This window comes from Dipodomys ordii, unplaced genomic scaffold (assembly GCF_000151885.1).
Source record: "Dipodomys ordii isolate 6190 unplaced genomic scaffold, Dord_2.0 Scaffold32, whole genome shotgun sequence".
Taxonomy (NCBI): Eukaryota; Metazoa; Chordata; class Mammalia; order Rodentia; family Heteromyidae; genus Dipodomys; species Dipodomys ordii.
Window position 1 is genome coordinate 908,480 of NW_012267248.1, and position 22,347 is coordinate 930,826.

At 38.7% G+C, this 22,347-nt stretch overlaps 1 long non-coding RNA gene across 1 annotated transcript; it reads left to right on the forward strand.

Moving 5' to 3' along the window:
• The first annotated feature begins 970 nt into the window (after nucleotides 1-970).
• On the forward strand, nucleotides 971-11,109 carry LOC105985952. Its single transcript, XR_001175084.1, has 3 exons — nucleotides 971-1,057; nucleotides 9,611-9,820; nucleotides 10,903-11,109. It is a non-coding gene; the product is annotated as an uncharacterized LOC105985952 (long non-coding RNA).
• The last annotated feature ends 11,238 nt before the right edge of the window (nucleotides 11,110-22,347 follow it).

Sequence of the window (22,347 nt, forward strand, 5' to 3'; positions counted from 1 at the left end):
TGTATAAATCTATTTTTTGCCAAAATTATGTTTTTATATAAGTGCATTGAAATAGAGTCCTCTTTGCATGTTGGGCATACTAAATTTACAGTCATGACAGATTATTAGAACAACATGGGTTAGCATCTTGAGAAAATTAGAAGTTCACTGTTAGCTCACATATTCCTAAAGAAAAACCCTTATGCCCCATATGCATTCTGTTACTTGTATATAACTCCAGAGCTACGGTATAGTGAAATAAGCTTTATTTTTGTAGCTTTCTAAAAAATACTAACTGGGCAGAAAATTAGTCCATTGTATAAAGATTCAGAAAAAGGAATTGATTATTGAATTGTTTCAGAATTCTTCAGTTCTCCTATTTATCTTTTACTTGTCATAGTGATTGAACATAGCACTGTATTTGCTCCTTTTCTATGAGGAAGTAACTTCTCTTTAATTTCATGAAAGAAGTAGCCATGTCCAGTGGCTTATATTTAGTTGCAATTTATAGACTGAGGACTCCAAAGTCAAAGCTTGGTGCAGTGTTCTGCTGTGTGTCTGCATGCTGACAGAGACTGTATTTTTCTTCTCATTGTTGTAGTTTGAAACACTGCACTGCTGAGAAAATGCCATGAAAATAACCCACTGCATTCCTGGAAAATAAATAAGCAAGGCCACCCAAATTTTCAATTAGTGCTCCTGCAGAATGCAGGAAATGGCAAGAGATCCATCCAAGGCGCCCTAGGCCAGTTAGGAATGGAGAGCAGGGACAGGAAGGCCGGGAGGGCAGGCAGGCCCAGTGTGAGGATGGCCCATCTCCAAGGAAAACTGCACACTAACAGCTAAGGCAGGCTTCCTGAGTCCCACTCAGCTTCTGCTGTGATCCAGGGTCCTGTGAAACTTCAACCCTTGGTTGCTTTGTGGTGAAGTTAACACCTGAACATTGGGCTGTCATTTCCTATTCTATGGCATAACTTAGCAAACAGTTTCAGTGTCCCTGCATGCAGAGTGTCAGCCATCTGAAACAATGAGGTTCTGGTCAGCTGAAGAAAATTATAAAGTACTTTTGATTTCTAAGGTAAGGCCTAAGAACCCTATTATTTGCTACTCAGTGGCAATTACTTGCTAATATTCCCCAGCTGGCCAAGGAATCCCCTGTCATGAGGAAAAGAAGCACAGGCAATATATATCTAAAGCCCACGTGAGCTCTAGTCCTGTTCGAACTAGCAAGAAGTGTAAGAATAAGATTCTTGAGGAAGGCAAGACTATTTTAGAAACTCCTTACTTGATTGTATTTCTCTGGAATGTTCAAATTACTAGTCTAAAGATGGTACTTGAAAATCGAAAATGAAAGAAAACTATAATGAGCCTTTGGGACCCTGTGCTTATAATGACTCCTCTTTCTCATTCTCTGACTTGCTTTCTGCTTCTTAGATCCTCACTGCTGTGGCCTTTGGGATTTCTTGTTTCATTATGTTGAAGTTGGTTAACAGAGAAAGGGAGAAAGAAAAGGTTTTGGTCTTTCCATTTGCAGAACAGAAGCCCTGGTTATTGTCATTTGGGATGCAATTTATCTGTATCATAGGCCTGATTGTTTTAAAACTAGGCTACATTTGTTGATCCCCTTCATATTGTACTGGTAAATCAAAAGCAATTGTACACATTTTGATTATTCTTACAACCAAGACATGAAATAATTGAGTAGTTACTATGAGGTAAGAAAAAAAACAAAACTCTGAAGCCAGGTGCTGGTAACTTATGCATATAATCTTAGCTACTCAGGAAACCAAGATCTGAGGAACATAGTTCAAAGTGAGCACAGGCAGAAATAAGTCCAGGAGACTTTTTATCTCCAATTAACCATTAAAAAGTCAGAAGTGGAAGTGTGGCTTAAGTGGCAGAGCACCAGTATTGAACAAAAAATCCAAGGCCTTGAGTTAAAATCCCAATACTGGTGCAAGGAAGGAAAGAAAGAAGTAAGGAAGAATAGAAGTCAGGAAGGAAGGAAGGAAGGAAGGACGGAAGGAAGGAAGGAAGGAAGGCTTGCTCACAAGTAATCTCTAAGCTACAATCACAATGTGTAGACAAAAGAAATGGTGTGGAAACGAAGATACGGATCTGTCGCTTCAACTAAATATTAAATATAAAATTCAAATTGTGCTTTGTAATTATTTTAAAAACTATGCTGTGTGCCATTAACAAGAGATTTGGATTTTTAAATGCTTATAGAATGAATGGAAACAAAAGCAGTCATTGTATATTTCCTTTTAGCTGGTTTCTTCTGGTTAACAGTATTTTCTTGGCAAAACAACTTATTTTTAGGTCAGAAAAGATATCATTTCCTTTTCACAGTAAAATCAGAGATTTCATTTTTGTACAGAACTGCAGCATTTCCTATAATTGAATTCCAACAATTTGTGAGCATGTTCCTTTCCCAGTTTCTCTACACAGAACAAAGAATATGGCAATTGAAAAGCCTTTTAATCCATTTGCATAGTTTCAAAATATACATGGCTTTACTTTCTTGGGTAATGTAAATTGGAACCACAAGGAATTGAGCAGGATCAGAGTATATTATCACAGGGTAGACCTGAGAAAAAATGACTTAGGGAAATCCTCCCCATCTTTCTCCTACTTGCTTCTGCTACAATCTAAGGCCTTTCTCTCTCATCTTCTTTTCTTCTTTCTTCTTCATGTCTATGTCCTTACTTCTCAGTTTTTGTTAGCACATACCATCTATCTTACCTGCTTCCAAGAAATTATCCAATGAATTCACATTAAAGTCTAAGTTATTCATAGGATTTAACTTATGTATTCAACAAATGTGTCTAAGTGCCATACTTGGTAAGGTTTCTGGGAAATGTAGAAATGAAACTGGCACTTGGCCTTACGATAAGATTCCAAAATAAATAACCACAACACAAAGCTTCAGTCCCCAAGTTATAGCTGGAAGAGACTGATATACTGTAGACCAAATCTCTGATTTTATTGATGAAAAAGTCAAGACTGAGAATAAGCTGATTGACATGACCATGGTTTTAGTAAAACTTGTCTGTGTAGCATACTTTGTAGATTGCATTAATAACCACATTGTTCTGGCACATTATGATGGATAAAATTGTTAGAGAAATAATTACTGCTGCTCTGACTGGGTTTTCTCTCTGAATCTTCTTGATGTCAGCTTTGAATGTAGGCTTGTTTAGACAATGTAATAGGAAAGAAGTGAACCAAGGCATCATTTCCCCTCTTTCAAGGCATCTCAATTTTCCAGAAAAAGGCCTCTTATTCAACCTAGGTTCTGGGATATAGAATATATGAGATGAAGTCACAGGTATGATGGATGTATCAAGAGTGAGAGAAAAAAATCTTTATTGATATAAAGCCTCTGACATTTTATAGTTGTTTATTAAATCAGGGTCATTATAAATATGGAGGTCCTAATTTGTGCATCTGTTTGATGTTGAGTATTAATCCAATAACCTCACACATACTAAGCAAGTGTTCTTCCACTGAGTATAGTGATTCTAATTTTTTTTTTTGGTCAGTCATAGAGCTTGAACTCTGGGCTTAAGTGCTGTCCCTGTGCTCTTCAGTTCAAGGCAAGTGCTCTACTGCTTGAGCCACAGTGCCACTTCAAGTTTTCTAGTGGTTTTATTGGAGATAAGAGTCTCATGACCTTTGGGGCCCGGTCTAGCTTTGAACCACGATCCTCAGATCTCAGCCTCCTGAGTAGCTAGAATTACAGGCATGAGCCACCAGTGCCCAGCTCCTACATTTTTATATTAAGATTTAGAAGGGTGAGCAGGGTTTTGGTGGTTAGACACTCACTATTCTGTCCCTTGGGCTTTTTGGAGACTGTGACTGGGTAAACAAAAGCCTGGAAGGCCATGGACTTCACTGTCCAGTAATAGCCAAGTTCACCCATACCATCAGGTGCTTTCATATGAGAATTCTGGAAGCATCATCTTAGATACCTGAGAAGGAATCTAAGATGATGTTCTTTCCTCTCTTTGGTCACTTCAGTTATTACTGACCAGAGCCAGGTGTTCCAAATGGAAAAGTCATAATAAAAAAGATCTATGAGATAGATTAGAAAGTGGTACACTTATGAGAAAACAATTAAGAAGGTCCAGAGTATATTCATCCTTAAGAATACACAAAATCTTCATGGTGGTTGGGTTCTTTGAAGAAGAAATGGTAATTTGACATTCTGAGATAGCAGGGAAAATGGCCATTTACAGTAAATTCATTGCTATCAGAGACTTTGCTTCAGAAAACTTAGAACATGAATTGTGGGTGTGACTCAGTGCTAGAATGCATAGTTGATATGCACAGGGCCCTGAGGTTAGTCCGCAGCATTGTAAAAAAAAAGTTTTTTTTTAAAGTTTGTAGTTTTGTTATTTCTTTTCATTTCTTGTGTATTTCATTTGCCTATAAATAAAGAACAAAACATTAGTTCCAATAATTTTGCTTGTTTATCATGAAATTCCACTTACTAGCTCATTGGAGCAAACTTTTTACTTTCGTTGTTTCAGAGGAGACCAGGTTGCTCCAAATCACTATACTCTATATCCTGGCATACACTCTCATTGGAGCAAACTTTTTACTTTCGTTGTTTCAGAGGAGACCAGGTTGCTCCAAATCACTATACTCTATATCCTGGCATACACTCTTATAGCATTTTTTCTGGCATTTAGGCAGTAACTATATACAAGAATGTTTTCTACACTTATGTCTATATTCTCAACCCTGAGAACTAAGCCAAACAAAGGCAGAAGAGTGTTTTGCTGACCTATCTTAAACCTAGCATAGTTCCTGACACAAGTAAGCTTATAACAAATACCTTCTGAATCATAAATCAATAAATACCATACCATTGAACTTTCACATTCAACATATGTAGGAAAGATGTCCACTTTATGAAGTGAAGGAATTATGTATCTGTGATTCCATATAGAAAAAAGGTCAAAATTATTGTCAAGAATTGCCACCATATATGTCAGGGCCTTTCCTCAATAGCAAGTCAAATTTAAATCACAGCCTATAACTGTGCTGTGTCTTTATGTTTTCCATGTAACCATATGTGTCTTTGAAATTCATTCATGAGGAAAACATTTTAAATATTGGTAAAAGAAATATATAATTGTCCTATGAAGTAAATTTACAACATTTTGTTTAGCTAGGCACTGGTGGCTAAAACCTATAATCTGAGCTACTCAGGATGCTGATATCTGAAGATTACAGTTCAAAGCCAGCCCAAGCAGGAAAGTTTGCAAGACATTCTTTTTCTCCAATTAACCAATAAAATGCTGGAAGTAGAGATGTGGTTCAAGTGCTAGAGCACCAGCTTTGAGTGAAAAGGCCAAGTGAGAGTGCAAGCTCCTCAATTAAAGCCCTAGTACTGGCATACACACAACAACAACACTACCACAAAAAACAATTGCTTATTTCAGCTCCATGTTTTACCATTACATTCACAACTTCCTGAAAAGCTTATCATTCAATGGGCACTCTTGATGTTGTGGTCCTTGGACTCCAAGGACCCCAGTCCATTGAAGAAAGATTCTTTTCTCACAGGATTACATAGAGCTGCTAGGAATGATAAGAGTCATGGCAACATGGGGGAAAACATACTGGTTAGGGTGCTATGACTACCTGATCTAGTACAGTCTTGTTGAGAGATAATTTATTAGCACAAATATGGCCACGAAATTGATGCCTCTTGTTGCCCTCATGATTAGAGCAGTATAGATAGATATTCCATAAGAGATGGAAAAAGGGTTTTGGAATCAGCAGCTACTGTTTAGTCCCTAGTTCTGCCCTGCATTACACTTGGAAAACTAACTAACCTAAGTTTCAGTTTTTTGATGTACCCAGAGGCCATACTGTTTCTACCTCTCACCTTTGTGGTACTTGGCACAAAGTAAATGCCCTTATTAGTATTTGCATCTATTATATTAAAAGTAAGTACGAACTATGAACTATGATACAATGGCCTATTCTTGATTTTGCTTATTACTGTATTTGGGAAATACAAGGTATTTCTTGTTCCTGTCATGTGCCAGGCAGAGGGTTCAGTGCTAATCCTTCAGCAGCCCAGAGCCCATCCAAAACTTCCTTTCTTCTTTTCAGTGCTAACTCCCCTGCCTCCCATCCCCCTCATAATGAAACATATACCTAAACCATAGCCTATTTAGAGGTTGTGGCATATGGCCATCTTCAATGGAGCAGTCCACTCTGAATTTAAATTTGTCACCATTCCCCTTAAAGGGAATGAGAGGGAAAATGAATTTAATTTAGTATAAAAAATAAACACTTCTGGGCTCTGGAAATGTCTGTGGTGTTTTAAGAGCTGTTATCATTAATCAGTCAAGCATGTTTACCCAGACCCAGGATTGCTTATGAAACTGAACCACAGGCCCCCTCGCCCTTCACTGAGAGATGGCCACCAACATCCCAGGCAAAGGAAGCATGTTCATGGTAAATGTTATATGCCTTTGACTGTCTTGTGAATGTAGCCTCTTTCAGAGAGTGCTTCTCATGGCTAAAAGGAGATGACAGAAAACATAGTTGGGAGTACTGCAAAGCCCTGCGTGGCCCATAGTTACCTTGTAATTCTGTGCTTGTGCTTTTAGTTTATCCTGTGATAAGTTTGAAGACCAAGAAGGGATAATGCATCTGTCTAGGAGGGAAAATTATTTAGGCGTGAACAAGGATAAGAAGCAGATATCTGACTGGAACTGTCAGGGGCACAGCTTGTAAGCACTGAGTATTTTCCTTCAGTATGCCTAAGAATCTTTCCTAATAAATCGACATGATAAGGAAGCCCAACAGAGAAATATGAAACCTGAAATTCAAAGCAGGTTTCCTGAGTTCCTCATTCATTCATGCATGCATGTACGTAATAAATATTTGAGTTTTAATTATATACTTAAAACAGTTTTAGAATAGTAATAAACCCATAAACACGGCAAAGTTCTTTCTTTTCCACATGGTACCCATATTCTATGAAGACAGCAATAGTTAACAACCACTTATTTACCACAATACACAATGCTGATTCATTTAATCTTGAAAATTTAAAAATGAATCAAGGAGATGAAGATGGACCAGATGAGAATGGAGGCCTATTTTTCATGAAGGATTTGGGGGAACTGGGCAAGAAGAGACCTGAATGGAATGTATTGTGAAGATTTCCAGGATGAGAGGGTTCTAAGCACAGATTGACAGGAAGTACCAAGTCCACGAAGACAAATGTGCTTAATTGTAGAAGAGCAAAGCAATCCATGTGGCAAAGAAAGTGAGGGTCATGTCATACCTCGGGCTGAGTGGTGAAGTATTTGGAGGAATTATGAAATGGTAGGGAAACATTGAAAGTGGTAGGCAGGGGAGCAGCATCATAGGATTAGGTATGATTATAGTGACCTAGGTATACAGTGATCCTGGCTCAGCAGAGTGGACATAGGGCAGATGAAAAGTGATTGCAGAGGAACACCTGGGGACTTACTGATGGAATGTGTACATGAATGGTGAAGAAAATTGAAATACTATGGTGTAAAGCATAGAAGCAGGCTTTGGAGCTAGTATACATTCCTTCAAAGCTTACCTGTTCCTTGCTCACTGTGTGAACTTGGATGTTATTTAATTTGCTAATGTTCATTTGTAAAAAGAAGATGGTACTGGGACCTTTTCAATGGGGTATTGAAAAAATTATGTGTCTATAGACACACACTATAGTTTAAACATGGTTTCTGTGTGTCCTCCAAAGATTTTTGTGGTGGAGGCTTGTTTCTCAAAAGTGTGAATGTAGAGAAGAGGTGGGATCTTTGAGGCAGGGCATAGTAAGAACTGGGTAGGTCCTTGGAGGTGGTACCCTCAGAAAGGATTAGTAGTTCTAATGAGACTGTGTGTTGCCTCTCCCAAGAATGAGTTATATGAAGGAAAGTTTGAACCCTTGGATTCTCTTTGGCTTCCTGTCTCTCCATATGATCTCTCCATCTTACCAGACTGCCACTATGATGGAACCGTGTAAGTCCCTCATTAAGGTAGAGACAATAATGTTTTCATGTCCTTGAACCTCCAAAACTGTGAGCCCATTAAGCATCTTTTTAGAAAGTGCTCAGCCTTGAGTATTTTGTTATAGTAACATAAAAAAGAATTCATACATATACATTGGAACAAAATCTTGTCTCTATGAAAGTATATATGTATTAGTGACTATTAGTAAATTAAGCAACTAGGTCAAGTTAGTGCCAGTTATTGAAATGGACAAGACTGGTAGAGTAATCTTGGGGGAAACTACTTTGAAAGTGTTAAATTTAATATGTTTTAAAATTTCTCACCAGAGGTGTTGAGCTGGGCATGGAAATCTAGAGGTCCTGGGAAAGATCTAGAGCTAGAGCTACAAAATTAATCTTCAAAGTCAGTCTTGAAAGGGATTATAAACACTGAAAAGTTGGTGGAGGGAGGATGAATTAGTAAGATGAATTAAAAGAAGGAGCCAGAAAATAGAAGTCTGATTTCTAAAGTAATGTTGCTTTGAGAAATAAGTGTGATCCTTCTATGCTCTGAGAGGTCAAGGGTAGAGAAGGTAAGTAGCTTCTTGGACAGGAGTGGCTTTGGTGTAGTGTGAAGGATAGAAGCCTGTGTGATGAGCCATGAGGAAGAGGCGGCAAAGTGGGCAGTGATATCATTGTCAGGCAGCTGCCAGGCATTGGCTCCAGTCTTCTTGCTCATCTTGCTAGGCACATGCTTGATTTTCATGTTGGTGCTGCTGTAGGCCAATAGGTTTTTAACTCTTCCTAAACTCTTTCAAGAAGGAATGGGGATTAGAGAAAGGTTTCTGTTGTTTAACGCTGGCAACCGTGACTGATACAACTAAATTCATATGCATTGGAATATTAAAGAATTCTGTCCCCAGACCAACCAATGGATCTGGTCTTTGACTGACAGAAGGCTTACCTACCCTTCTAAATGATTGTGGGTGGGGTATATAATATAAATATGCAAAATAAGTAAAACATTTGTAGTTTATATAATTTGGAAAGTTACTATTGAAGCTTCCCATCTGATCTTTCCTTTCTGTATGAACTAAACTGGGCTGAACAATGTGATTATATTTGGAGATAGGGACTATAATTATCTGATAATAAAGATCAAATGACATCATAAGCCTGGGCCTTGATCCAACAGGACAGATGTTTTTATAAGAAAAGAGATGGGCACTAGGGATGTATAAACACAATGTAAAAGTCCATATGAGGACAAAATGATCCCATCAACAAGCCAAACAGAGAGGTCTCAGGAGAAATCATCCCATATGATATCTTGGTCTCAGACTTCCAACCTTCAGAATTGTAAGGAAATAAATGTGTATTTAAAACACCTGGACTGTGGTGTTTTGTTACAGCAACTTGTGCTAGTATGTTAAAGCAGCTTATGCTAATGAATATGCTTCCCATCCACCTATACTATATCTTTCCACTATTACTATTATGGCTTTTGAATCTCTGCCCTCTTCCGCAACCCATAAAGTGTTAACTATCTCCTTCCTGGACTAATAAGAGTCATTATGTTGGTCTGCTAACACCCTTATCAACCCACCTGCTCTCCTCTTTTTTGCTCATCTCAGGATCTAGAACCAGAGATTCCCTCTAAGGCACTTCATGAGTTGGGGGCTGAAGACTATCAGAAGAAGAGGTTCCTTAGTGTGCAGAATTGAAAGCACCCTAAGATGCAGGGAAGAGAGGTTCTGGAGGAGCCCTCCAACTGCAGCCATGGTTATAAGCTGGATACTTCATTAGCTCCATCATTCTTTCATGAGCTCATTGAATGTTATGAGGTAAGCACCTATTACCCAAATTAGTGAGGAATAAAGATGAGCTCCTGGTTTTGCAGAGCTTGTGTTCTGATAGGGGAATTAATCCAGATAGAAGTCACTGAGAGGATAGAAGATGGCAAGGTGCTGTGGCACTTATGGCAAAGAGCAGTGAGGTGGTATGAAGGGACCTTCTGGTCCAGTGGTCAGACAAATAGACAGGAAATGACAGTATACCAGGCCCATGAGGGAAGGGAGCCAGCAGTAAAGGAAGAGGAATAAATACTGGGCAGCTGCAGATCTATGGAGGGAACCTGGGCACAGGGGACAGGGCACTGTGGTGCTGAGGGCCAAAAGTGCTTGTGAGGTAGGGCTTGACTACTTGCATGGCTGTAAGGGGAGATGAGAAGATGGCATCTGTCTGAATGAAGAGCTAGCCCACAAAGAATCCTGAGATAGGCTGAGAAGTTATTCTTGCTGGGTGCTGGTGGCTCAGGCCTGTAATCCAGCTACTCAGGAGACTGAGATCTGAGGATCATGGTTCAAAGCCAGCCCAGGCAATCTCCAATAAACCACCAGAAAACTGGAAGTGGCGCTGTAGCTCAAGTGGTAGAGTGCTAGCCTTGAGCTGAAGAGCTGAGGGACAGTGCTATGGCCCAGAGTTCAAGCCCATGACTGACAAAAAAAAAAAAGTTATTAGTGAAGTTACTAGGTTGCCACTGGATGGTGTGTGGGAGGAAAAGGGAAAGGAGTTATGAAGAACTCCACTAAGCAAGAGAAGCAGAGTTGGGAGCAAATCCAGAGTTCAGGCTTAGCTCTGTGATGTTTGTGGTATTTTATTAGAAAAGAAGTCTGGTGAAAAGTAGAAACAAATACCACATAAGAAGTGAGAGCCCAGGAGGGACCACTGTTCTGTATTTGGTCAGATGAAAATAGCCAATGCCTTTGATAAGAGCCATGTCAGTGAGTGTGGGGTGAAAAATGCTTGGCCAGAGCATATATGAGAGGAGAGGGAAGAGGGGGGAAGAGAAATGAAGGGAGAGGAAGGGAATTAAGGGAGGGGAAAGGAGCACCAAGCCCAGTTTTTTTTTCCAACTTTTTGGCAGGGTTTGCAAAGCATGCCAGGCCCTGGGCTCCATTGCCAGCACTAACAAATAAGCCAAACAGAGAGTATGCAGCAAGAGGTAGAGAAGTCCATCTGGAAGAGGAATGGAGGAGCCAAGGGCTACATGGAGAGGTGGGATCTCACGTGGCTGGGTAGATGGGACACAGTGTAAACAGTGACACTCAAGAAGCTAATGTTGGAAAATTAAAGCTTTCTCCTAATTTTGGTGTTTCTCTTGGAAATAATATGCTTGTTTTGAAAAGATGAATATATTATAAAACTTCAAATACATATATATTTCTTTTACTTTTCATAGAATGGATAATTCATAACTGAAGAATTTTGTCTGTACATAAAATATTAAGCATTTCCCCTTTAGTAGTGACTATAAATTATTTATAGTGTATTACATGCTGATAAGAATTTTGAAGGATAATTTATAGCTGGCATATACATGGCTATAATCCTGGCACTCTGGAAGGCTAGGGCAGAAGTATTGTGAGTTTGAGGACAGCCTGGGATTCAAATTAAGTCCCTGTCTGAATGGGAAAAAACAACAAAGAATCTAATGACTTTTCAAGTATTATACTAAAATTTATCTAAAGTGACACTCCTCTGATAGATTTCTGTCATTAAGAAAAAGGAGCTGGGTATAGTGGCACATACCTGTAGTTCCAGCTGCTCTGGAGGCTGACTTAGGAGGATGGCTTGAGTTGAGGAGTTTGAGGGAAGCCTAGGCAATATAACCAGATCCTCCATAAAATAAAAAAGAGAAAGAAATAAAAAAGGAAAGGGGAAGGAAGGAAGAAAAGGAAGGAAGGAAGGAAGGAAAGAAGGAAGGAAGGAAGGAAAGAAGGAAGGAAGGAAGGAAAGAAGGAAAGAAGAGGAATCTTAAACTTCCAGTTTTTTGTAGCTCTGGGGATGGAACCTAACAAAGGCTTTGGGAAGATAAAGCATACATTCTACCACTATGCTGCACCCCTGATTACATCTCATGAACTTTGAAATGTCCTGCTGTTTGCAAGTTCCTAGCACCTACCACTGGAAGGAGCTCTCAAAGGCTATTACATAATTGGAAAAGGAATCTTCCTTCCCTCTCCCTCCCTCTAAACCAACATATTCTTTTTTTTTTTAATTGTGAAAATACCATACAGAGAGGTTACAATTACATGGGCAAGGTAATGAATACATTTCTTTTTTTTTGGGGAGGGGGTGTGTGTCCTGTCCAGTTGTGGGGCCTGAACTCTGGACTTGGGCACTGTCCCTCAGCTCTTCAGTTCAAGGAGAACACTCTACCACTTGAGCCACAGCACCACTTTCGGCTCTTTTTCTTTTTGCTTATGTGGTGCTGAGGAATTGAACCAAGGGCCTCATGCATGCAAGGCAAGCACTCTACCACTGAGCCACCTTCCCAGCCCCAATGAGTACATTTCTTATCAAGCATTGTTGCCTCTTCCTTTGTTTCCCCTTCACCCCTCCCAAAGTTGTAAAGTTCATTTTTCGACATAACGACTTGTACATCTCATTGTTGCAATGAGTCCACCTGTATCCCTATTTAAACAATTTGTTTTTCCCTTCCCCTCCATAAATTATACCAACATCAAATACAGTGAAAACAGGGGTTATACCATGGGGGAGGGACATATAAAGCAACAAAGAAATCATCTTATAAATATATCAGAAACAATTGTAAGAAAGAAAAAAAATTGAATCTTTATCTTGGGGTTCATTTTGCCTAGCATCAACTTATCTGACCATTTTTGCTTGTCTCAGACATATACTAGTTACTGCAAATAAGGGAAACCATGGGACCTATGTTTCTTTGGGCCTGGCTGACTTCACTTAATATAATTTTTTCCCAATTTTTCCATTTCCTAACAAATGGGGCAATGTCATTCTTTCTGATGGAGGCATAGAATTTCATTGTGTATATATACCACATTTTCTTGATCCATTCATCTACTGAGGGTCAGTAGAAAGCCCATACACTAGCCATACAATGGACTAGGGTCTCATATCTAAAATATACCTGGAATTCAAAAAATTAAATACCCCAACAACAACTCTTCAATACATAAGTGGGCTAAAGACTTAAAGAGAAACTTCTCTGAAGAGGAAAGAAGGATGATCAATAGACACATGAAGAAATGCTCAACCTCCCAGTCATAAAACAAATGCAAATCAAAACAGCATTGAGATACCACCTCACCCCAGTTAGAATGGTTATAATCAAGAACTCTAATAACAATAGATGCTGGAGGGGATGTGGACAGAAGGGAACCTTACTGCATTGTTGGTGGGAGTGTAAACTTGTTCAACCACTTTGGAAAGTAGTATGAAGGTTCCTCAAAAGACTCCACATAGAGCTCCCCTATGACCAAGCAATTTGGGCATTTACCCAAATGATCACAAACAAGACCCTACTGAAGCTACTAGCACAACTATGTTTATTACAACATTATTTACCATAGCTAAGATATGGAACCAACCCAGATGGAAAAGGAATCTTTAGGATAGGGACCCCAACAAGGATATGTTAAACACAAATTAAACATGTTTTGCATAATAATCATTGTTTACTTGTTGCCACCCATCTCCCAGGTAACAGTTTGTTAGCAACAATCAAGAAGTAGAGTTGGAAATTTGGTTTTCTCCATTTCTCTTGTAAAGCATGCAGTTAAAAAAATGTTGCAGCACACACACTCACACTCACACATTTGCATACAAAACAATTCAAGTTTTTGAAATCTGTAGAGGTTAAAAACAAAATCAAAAATGAAAATGAAATAATGACACGTCCTGAAATAAACTCCTCTGGTATGATCTGTGATTAGCCAATTGTATTGGGAAATGAATATGTAGTCTCTAACTGCCATTTCTTTGTGGAAATAAGACCAAGGAGATCACTTTCTCTTTCCTGTCTATTTCTTGATTTTAAACATTCAATAAATTCCCAGCCAAGTAATGCATTTTCCTTTTCTGTGGTTTCTTAGGATCATTTCTAGAATTATTGTGGTTCTGCTTACCTCTGCCTGCTGTTTCCAGACATTCAAGCTTTCCTCTATAGCTACAGCTGTGGGTTTCTCATGTGAAACCACAGATCACTTGAGAGCCACAGAACTGATCCTGACAATTAAAATTTTAGCCACTGTCCTGTGGGGTTTTCAGAGCCTCAACAGAGTCCATACTTTAAATCTAAATTCCTAAATTACTACCATCTGATCTCTGAAATAGTCTTGGATTTCAGTATCTCTGAAGGATTCTAGATCAGTCTTTATCAATTTTAGTGAAAGTTTGTGCATACCCAACACACAAATATTCTTCCCAAATACACCCACTAGGAAATAAGACCATGAGGATGGGAATTTGGCCTTTCCTCTGTGTCTACTCTTGCGGTCTAGGACCCTAGGCCTACTTATCTGTGGGACATATTTCAAGATCCCCCAGTGGATTCCTGAAGCTGTGAGTAGTACTGAGCCCTGGATACTCTGCTTTTTCCCTACATACACTTTTCTATATTGAAGTTTTTCAGTTCAGCACAGGAAGAGCTTATCAGTGGTAGATCCTTACAACCTCAGCATGTATTATAAAAGAGAGTATATGCATATATATATATATATATATATATATATATATATATATATATATATATAGCAGTATCTCAAAATTCTATCTGCTAGCCAAGATGACCAGTGGATGACTAGGTGACTAGTGGTAGGTAGTTTATGCAGTGAATTACTCTGGACAAAGGGATGGTTCATATCCCAGCCCAGATGGAGCAGGATACTGCAAACATTTATCATTCTATTCAGGACTGTGCAATTGAAACCTAATAACTTGTTTACTTCTGGAGCTTCCCATTTAATATTTTTGGACTGAGATTTACCACATGCAACTGAAGCCTCAGAAAGTGGAAGGAAAGACTGTTGTATCTTGCCTGTGTAGCATGACTGAGCCCTTCATTAACATCTAGTTGTAGTGATGGTTTTCTTCAGAATCTGCTACAAGGCTGGATAAAACACAGATTGCTATCTCTGACCCTCGAGTTTCAAATTTAAGTCTAGAGAGTGGGCAAAGTTTGTATTTCTAACAAGTTTGAAGGTTATGCTAATGTTTGGGGCTTATGAACCAAGTTTAGAAGCTCACAGATTCAGAATAATTAGAATTTCCATCAGAAAGAAAAACGTGACAAACCCGAAGGTGTGGCAGAGTAGAATTTAGCCTAAAGGGGCTTGGGCAGGTTCACTTTCTAGTTAGTCTACTAATGGAAAAACAAAAACCAGCCCCAGTTAGAAACAGTATTGAACTTTGAGCCAAGTAAAACATGTAATACCTGTGCCACTTAATGGGACCTCTGGTCATGAAAAGAAAATAGTATGGAGACTTCTCAGTTATTTGTTTAGAATTGAATATATAGTCACTTTCCATTTTTGCCCTTGTGACTGACTACTGACAGAGTTTAATGTGTGAATTATTAATCACATATGCTATTTAGGAAAGGAAGTTTGTCTCACTGATTTATTATCTCCAAGATAGGTGTTTATTTCTCCATTGCTTTGTATAAGGGGTGGATTTGAGTCTGGCAATGCAAAGTAGTCACAGGGACAGTAGAAAAAAACTTATTGTCAGTCTCCAAGGTTGTATGTCTGTATTTCACAAATCACTTCAATTCTATGAGTGGAGTCTATCTGGCCCACACTCACTCAGCCAGGGCTTCTAGAAGCTAAACGTGGACTGAATCACCTTCTTTATAGGTCTAGACTTTTTCAACCTGTTCAGTTGTCTCTTTAAAAAACCTGGTATGTTCAGCTGCTATGCTGATGCTTCTAAATAGGTGTACACATTTTTTGCTATGTACTAGGGGAAACAAGAAAACTCACAATCACATGATTCTTCACAATGGAGTCTTTTAAGATAGACTAGTCTCCAATGGAAATAAATGTAGGCCTGAGATAACTGCTCAGTTTCTCTTCTGTGGGGCTTTTCCAAAAACAGAGATTCCTCCTCAGCCAGATGTTAGTCAGTCCAGAGGTATTGGAAGAATTAATGCTCCTGGGAATGGTTCTTATCATTGGGACAGGAGCAAACCTACCTGGGGCCCCTGCCTCTTAGTCCTTACTTTCTCTTGGATAGACCTCTGTAGTGCATTTTGCTTGTTTTCTTCAAGGATTTAAGGTAGACTTAGCAGCAGAGGCAGCAGTTGCTATGTCTTTCCCTGTGTCCCTGCTGTTCTGTCCATATCTTTCTTCTCAAAACTAGCCACATACAAGTCTTTTCTCAGTCAGGCTCTGCAAAACAAAGGAAAATTCAGGACAAGACACAGAATATCTGATACCACTCAAATGTAAAATAAATGGAGTACAAAAGTCATATAGAATTTGAAGATCACGGCAAAGTTTACTGAATAAGGGTGGGGATGCAATGATGATATTTATTTTTCTTCTCAGGAAGAAAAAATGGTAAGCAATGGTTCTATGGAGGATTCTTTGCTGTCATTTTACTTATTGCACATTCACACCTCAGATTTCTCCACTGAAACTCCTAATCATTACTTTCTGAACAGACAAACATAGTAAGCCCTTTGATTCTTATTAAGTACACATTTGTATGTCATTTGACATCCATGTTCTTGGTCTCTCAAAAACTCACTTCTCTTGATTCATTTTGGCTATAATTTGCAATTTCTTATTTAATTATTTGACCATTCTTCACTTACTTGCTTAAGTCTACTGAAGTATGGCTTATTTGTTCATTTTTGTCTTACAAAATTGTTTTTTCATGTTCCACTTCGAGCTGTTAACCATCAGTTGCCCGATTTTAGAATAAATATCGAAAAGCGAACCATTTAAAAATAAATTTCTTGCCAGGTACCTGTGGTTCTGAGCTCCAAAGGAGACTAAGGATACTAGTTAGAAGCCAGCCCAGGCAGATCCATTCAAAGGCTGGAAGTGGAGGTTTGTCTTCAGTGGTAGAGTGTCAGCCTTGAGGGAAAATGGTAATGACAGCACCCAGACCATGAGTTCAAGCCCTAGTACCAGTACACACCCAAAATAAATTCTCGTAATCCACACTGCTTCCATTTATATCAGAACTGACACAGGGACTGGAACTCCTAGAAAATTTATACTTGTCTGCACAGGTGATTGCACTTCTTACAGCCTTAAGGGTAGAATCTATGACCAGTGTGTCAATGGTAAAACTGGTCAATTGGAGCCATGTGTACATTGAACTATCTGACACTGAGTAAATGTCATGAAAAATGACTGCACAGTATAATCATGGGCAAGAAATTACAATGAAGCCAGGCACAGATGCCTGTTATCCTAGCTACTCAGGAAGTTAAGATCTGAAGATCATTGTTAGAAGCTAGATTGGGCAGAAAAGTTTTCATCAACTCTTATCTCCACTGAACCATAAAAAAGCTAGAAGTGGAGGTATGGCTCAAATAGTAGAGCACCAGCCTTGAATGGAAAAGCCAAGTGAGATTGTGAGGCTCTGAGTTTAAGCCCCAGTTCTAGGACACACACACACATACACACACACACACATACACACACACACACACACACACACACACACAGAGGTGTGCATTTATATACACATACCAAAAAAAGAAGAGAAAAGAAAAAGAAAAGTTATCATTGAACTACATCTGATCATGAGAATCAGAAGGAAGGGAACATTTGACACTCTAAATAAGATTTGGAGGTCTTAGTAAAAAGTGATCTTGTTCTTTTAAAATTTATTTTATGTCTAATTATATGCAATTTCAAGAATATTATCTCTGTATAGGGAGGTTAAAATTATATCAGAACATAATACTGCCAACTCAACTACATTTTCATTCCATAAGCATGTAATAACAAAAAAACGATATTTTTCAAGACAAGATGAGATCATTGCAATCTGGATTGGAAATGAAGGGCTTGCCATATGAAGAGTTTGTAACATGATTCCAGGTCTTGTCTTTGTTTTTAAGTATTTTCAGAAGAGAAATTATTACTTTAGTGGGTTAGTTATATCAAGGATCTCTTTTAGTAATCATTAAAATATTTGTTTTAAATATGCCCACTATAAAATCCATAGCTTATTTGTCATAGGAAACATAGTCTTCATTTTTCAGAAGCAAAGTCATTAATTAGTGGTTTTACATGCATGTCTTTTCATCTTACCTGGTGGTTCTCACTCTTCTCTTCTGCCCTCTTTCCTTTTTTCTATCCCTCCTTCTTCCCTTTCCTCTTCACAAATGACTTAAAGTGCTCAAATCAGTTAACTGTTTGGATTCTTTCTCCTTATAAGCATCAAGCTTTTCCCTTTAGCTCAGACTGAGTCCTTGGCAAAATGCTTTATGGAAGTTCAGGGAATAGAAATGTCACATAAAAATTGAAGGAGCTAGCAAAAAAAAATAGTTTCCACCTCTCCAAGATAGACAGATTTTTTTTAATGATTTTCCTGGGATCAGAGAGCCAAGGCCATATTTACATTTTAGGGTACTATGATTTAGGATTTTGACAACAATACAGCTATTTAAAATTTAAAAATGAAATATATTTCATAAATTCATATACATTTATTATTTCATGACTGTTCATTTTTATATTTTTGTTTCTAGTTTTTCACCACAGGTCCTATGTGGTACATGTGGCTGAATGAAGTACCATTTTGCCTTTCAAAACAGCTCGGTGAATACATTCAAAGCTATTGTCATTTTCCTGGTCAAAGATGGCATTGTTGGAGTAAGCCTATATAAACTTTCTTTCCTGCTGAGTAGACCATGCAGAAAAATGCTTATTTTGTTTTTTCTTATAAGAATAAAACTACAATCTTTCAACAGAACATGTTGATTATGCCATCTGGCACATAATTTCTATGCTTAAATTAAGCAGAGAAATCAATTCAGTGTTGAAAGATATTATCCGTTTAACATTTTTTCACCTCCAAGCAATTTGAGAAAGGAGGGTAAAAAAAAATAAGTTGTTTTCATTTCTAAGTATGTGAGTTATAGGAGTCTTGAATCTCTTCTTGCAAATATATAGAAAAATTATAATTTATAAGTAGATAGCTATGACCACTGGGATTTTTCGTCCTAAACTCATGCCCAAACTATACTATAACACTGGAAGTTCTGCTGGGAAGGCTCTGTCAGGTGAAGCATAGAATCAATAAATGGCTGGTGTGATAGAATGAATATGAAGACTGGCCTAATGAGTTGTCTACATTGTGTTCAACCTTTTATTTTTTATTATAGGATAAAACCCAGAGCTTTGTGCACAATGGACAATCTACCACTAATTACTCCTCAAGTTCTTACACCCTTCTTTGATAAGCAGTTTGTGGGTTCTCAATGTTGTCAATAGAAAAGGCACAGATAGAGAACCTTAATATACATAACTCAGATTTCCTCTAGGGCTACTTAGCAATATCAAGTAACTAAAAGATAATAGAGGTTGAGGGGCTTGAACTCTGGGTCTGGGGCACTGTCCCTCAGCTCTTGAGCTCAAGGAGAGCGCTCTACTGCTTGAGCCACGGCGCCATTTCCGGTTTTCTAGTGGTTTATTGGAGATAAGAATCTCACAGCCTTTCCTGCCCAGTCTGGCTTTGAACCATGATCCTCAGATCTCAGCCTCTTTAGTAGCTAAGATTACAGGCGGGAGCCACTGGCACCTGACTATTCCTGAGCTTTTATGCTCAAGGCTATCACTTTACCACTTGAGCTACACCATCACTTCAAAAGTACTGAGGAATGGAAGTCTGCTTCATCAGGATTCCTTTGTGTTGTTTCTTCTGTGTCTCTCTTCTAGTGGGCATATGAGCATAGACTTAGTGAGCCAGAATAGCCTCTGACCAGCCTACAGCTGCTACAACATAGTGGAGTTGATTCATCAGAGCTAGTTCCAGGAAGCTCAAACAGATGTGAAAAACTACCAGGATTAAAAGAACATTGAACTGCATGTTCATATGGGAAAAAGCTAAAAATAAATTCAAATTTCTGCTTTAATTGTTTGCAGCAATTTTAACAAGTCATCTTAGCAGTTAACCTTTATATGTTACCATTTTAATAGTGAGTTTTTTAAATGAAGAAATAAAGATTGAGAAATTCACATTTTGGGGGAAGGATTTCATCCAGAAATCAACCACCTGGAGTTTCACAAAAGCACACCTATTTGGTCTTTGATGCCCACCTGCCTGTTGATGTCATAACACACCTGTGGATTGCCTGGCCTGGTTATTTAGGAGGGAAAAAAATCCTATGAGTTTTTATACAAAACAAAGTTGAAGCATGCACATGTATAGAGTTTTAAGGACATCTAGACTGTAATAGATTTGCAATATATATGAAAGCAAAGAAATGAGATTTTTGCTACAAGGACTTTGCATCATAACAAGAATAATTTTCATTGTATATAATAGCTTTCAAACCATATTTATATGCTGAGTTTCCCACTAATATAAGCAAATGGGTAGGAAAACATGGGTTATCAGAACAGATGCAAATTGGAGTAAGACTTTGGAGGTCTGTGGTCCCATATGAAAAACAGCATATCCTACTTTGCATGTCTACCTAGGAAATGTCTCTCACCATAGTACCAATAAAAAAAATTATGGCTAAGCCAGGTGCCAATGACTCATGCCTGTAAACCTAGTTCCTCAGGAGACTGAGATCTGAGGATCACAGTTTGAAGTCTTCCCAGGCAGGAGACTCTTATATCCAGTAAACTACTCAGAAAAAGCCAGAAGTGATGTTGTAGCTCAAGTGATAGAGTGATAGCCTTGAACATAAAAACTCAGGAATAGTTGGGTGCTGGCGCTCCCACCTGTAATCCTAGCTACTAAGGAGGCTGAGATCTGAGGACCAGGGTTCAAAGCTAGACTGGGCAGGAAAGGCCGTGAGACACTTATCTCCAATAAACCACTAGAAAACCGGAAGTGGCTCTGTGGCCTAAGCCGTAGAGCGCTTTCCTTGAGCTGAAGAGCTGAAGGACATTGCCCAGGCCCAGAGTTCAAGCCCCACAACCAACAAAAATAAGGTGTTGCTTTGTGTATCAGTCTCCCACTGTATAACCTCTGTTTTCATTGTATTTGATGTTGGTATAATTTATGGAGGAGAAGGGAAAAAAACAAATTGTTTAAATAGGGATACAGGCTGACCCATTGCAACAATATGTACAAGATGCTATGTTGAAACCTGGGTTGGGGGGGAGTGTAGTTGTGGAGATGGAAGGGAAGGGATGGTAGGGGAAAAACAAAGGAGAGGGCAACAATGCTTGATAAGAAATGTACTCATTACCTTGCTCATGTAACTGTAACCCGTCTGTACAGTATTTTCACAATAAAAACTTATATTTTTTAAAAAAGCTCAGGAATAGCACTCAGTCCCTGAGTTCAAGTGCAGGACTGGCAAAAACAAAAAATCATGGCTAACTGGTTAAAATGTAAAGATAAGGCCATTGCATCCTGATTCTAGCAATGGCTATTTTCTCATGAGCTGCTCCCTACCATAAGAGTCAAGAGCAGGGGGACAGAAATCACATTGTCCAGCCAACCACATAAGACCAGGTATCCTGACTGGGTCATTTTACAGAATAGGAATCATATATTCTTGTACCTCAAACAAAGGAGGCAAGGAGGAAAGGAAGAGGGAGACACATGGAGAGAAAGACACAGAGAGAGACAGATGTAGAGGGAGAGACGAAAGACACAGATGTAACAAAGATACAGAGAATAGGCAAAAAAAGTAGAAGAGACCAAAGGCACACGGATCTAAAAACACAAAACTACAAAACTGGAAGAGACCAATTTCTAATATATCTCAAGTTTACATCTGAAAAGAATTTCTGTGAGTGGTAAGTTAGCTTGCAAATCTTAGCAAAAAGCAAGCAAATTTAAAGAGTCACAGAGGTAGAAGCCCAGAAGAACACAGCTCACATATCTTTGTTGGGGCGGGGGGGGGAGGGTAGGTAGTCAAGCTGATACCCTGTCATTGATGGTGCTCAGCCCTAACTCTGGAGCGGGGACTTTGCTGCTATCAGAGTTGCTCCAAATTTTCCATTCAGCAACAAATGGGGAATTGTAAAGGGTGAGAAATTAATTTAAGAAAATGAGTCAGATAATTTAATCTAAATGTCTCTCCATCTCATCACCATGCTTTATGGTCCTGGTGATGCCTCTGGGTTTCTTGACCACCTTTGTTCACCACTGAAAACATGATAAGACACAAAAGATATGAAAAAATGAATTACCCACATTTTAAGCCACAAGCTGAAGAATTTCTAATAAAACTTGGTCTCCTGCAACAGTTTGAACTTCCTACCTCTGCAATATGAAATATACATTTTATATGCAATTTCCATGCCAATTTACAGGCATTAAATTAGGAACAGGAGTAGATGACGGACCAGGGGTCAATCTAATGTAACATTATGGAGTTCAAAGTGTGTCTCTGTTT